A 2,500-nucleotide genomic window follows, 5' to 3' on the forward strand; every position below is an offset into this window, starting at 1 on the left:
CTCTGAAATGGAGTCAGTCTCAAATACTGCTTCATCCACATAAGGAAGACTTTCAGTCTATTGTTGTGGCTTCTCTCTTTTATCTTTCCCCTAGAATGGGTCACCAGCAATGATCTTTCAGACAGTATCTTGACATTTTAGATTCGGACTGGCCTTCTCTGGAAATTTCTTTCTCTCATTTAAGGCGTCCAGAAAACTTCCAGTCTGTCTGGGAAAGATTCTGGTGGAATCGTCTGGTGGGGCAGCCTTGGTAATGTTATATATAGTATGTAGTGAAATATATACATTTCATAAATACGATACTACTTTACTAAGGAGGATTATAAGAGACCCTTTTAAATAATATATTCAGTGATACCATTTCTGTTAATCGATTATTTTTTATATTGATATTTTAAAATACGAAAAAAATGTGATAAATAATGAAATCTAATTGTCAGGGCTCTCAATAAGACGGTTTTGCACTCACATATTTTTGTACTTTTAATCTATAAGATAAATAGAAGGAAGATAGTGATGATGAGAACGGAATATGCAATTGGAGATGAAATAACATTAGAAGGAGAAAGCATTAATAAGGTAAAATCATTTAAATTTTGAGTTAATGAGTTAGAATCGTTTAAATATATAGGAACTAGGTTCTCTAAAACAGGGTCTTTAGAATTGGAGTTTAAGGAAAGATTGAAAACGCAAATCAGATAATGGCTAGGTTAAATAAAATTTGAATATCTAATTGCCGGAAAATACATGTAAAAATCAGACTATATATCAGTATAATGAGATCAGTGTTACTGTATGTTCATGAATCGTGGTATAACAATGGAACAATATCCAACAGATTTTGTAGATTTGAGAACAAAGCCCTCAGAAGAAAATTGGGAGTTAAATGTCAGGACAGGATTAGAAATGAAACTATAAGAGATATTACTCGAGTGCCATATGTGGATGACATTGTACCAACCTTGTGTCACATGATCGTACATAGTAACGACATTTCATTTTGTGTATATATTATGCTTGTATCTTCACTCTCAATAAAAAGAACCTGAAATAACATGTATGTTTTTCTCACCGTTACCTGTTAACCGATGCATGTCGGTTTGAACACGAAATTTCCTGTTGCATTGAGTTTTTGTATAAAAAGGAGTGTGTTCTGTAATAAAGTTACTTAAATGCTTTCATCCTGTCTTTGAGTCACACCCTTCTCTCGGCTTTTCACATTGGTGACCCCAAAAGTCGACTCGCCCCTACCGCTTCCCATCCCCCCTCGCCCCTCTGTCATTCGTACTATGGCGGACTCTACTGAAGTTAGCGCTGCGGCTGCCCCATTGAAACTTTCGTCATTGGTCAGCGGAGAGGCGTTTTCTTGGTTACAGTGCGCAGAAGTCCAGTTTCGCATCAAGGGCGTGACTCGCTCAACCACCAAAGCAGATTATGTTCTCGCGGCGATACCCGAGGACACCTTCCCAGAAATATTCGACTGGCTTTGTGAACAAAGAGACACCCCAATAGTGTATGATGACCTCAAAACATACCTTCTGCAGCAGTACCCGCTGTCGCCAGCCGCCCGTATAGCAAAGCTTTTTTCAGCTCTCTCAACCGTTGGGGGACCAAAGGGCTTCGCTCGCCCTTAGGGAAATGACCAGTATCGCTCGCCTGTAACCTGCCGCAGACGGCTCTCCTCGTGAAGTGAACCTACTTCGTGCCCTTTGGATACGCCGTTTACCTGAACCTGTACGCGCTGCCATACCCGATATCGATAGTTTACCTATTAAGGACTTGATGACCAATGTCGATGCCCTTATAGACAGCCACTACAAGACCTCCTTCAACGCCTCCACTCCTGACGAAGAGGACGCCTATTCAACGTCAACCGAAGCTGACGTGAATGCCTTAGAACATATACGCCTACCCCGTGACGCACCGAAGCGGCGTGAAGCCACCCACCACCCACCACTCGCTCGCGCCCCAACCAACGACTTCTACAGCCACTTACTACCTCCCATCCGCCGCAGTTTTGCTACTACCACTATATATTCGGGGTAACCGCGAAGAAATGTGCCAAGGATTGTTAATGGCCAAAAAACGTGTAAGTAGGCCATCGCTTATGGCGGTGGCCTCCCGTATTTCTAATCTTTTCTTTTTACATGATGCAGAAAAGGGCATGCGATTTTTGGTAGACACGGGTGCTTGTCGTTCTCTTTTGCCAAGGGAACTCTTCAGGACACGACATAGTCTGTCTACGTCTGCTGACGTCCGCTTGGTAGCTGCCAATGGATCTGCGATACCCACCTACGGTTATGAGATCCTCACATTATCGTTTGGAAACGGTAAATTTAATTGGAAGTTTCTCGTTGCTGACGTCACATTGCCAATCCTCGGTGCGGATTTCCTCTCTTATTTCCACCTTCTGGTCAATGTCGCCCACCGACGATTAGTCAACGCAAACTCGTACTTGTCGACACCTCTTCAACCCACCTCCTCCAGCCTCGCTCTCCAC

Source organism: Palaemon carinicauda, chromosome 11 (assembly GCF_036898095.1).
Source record: "Palaemon carinicauda isolate YSFRI2023 chromosome 11, ASM3689809v2, whole genome shotgun sequence".
Taxonomy (NCBI): Eukaryota; Metazoa; Arthropoda; class Malacostraca; order Decapoda; family Palaemonidae; genus Palaemon; species Palaemon carinicauda.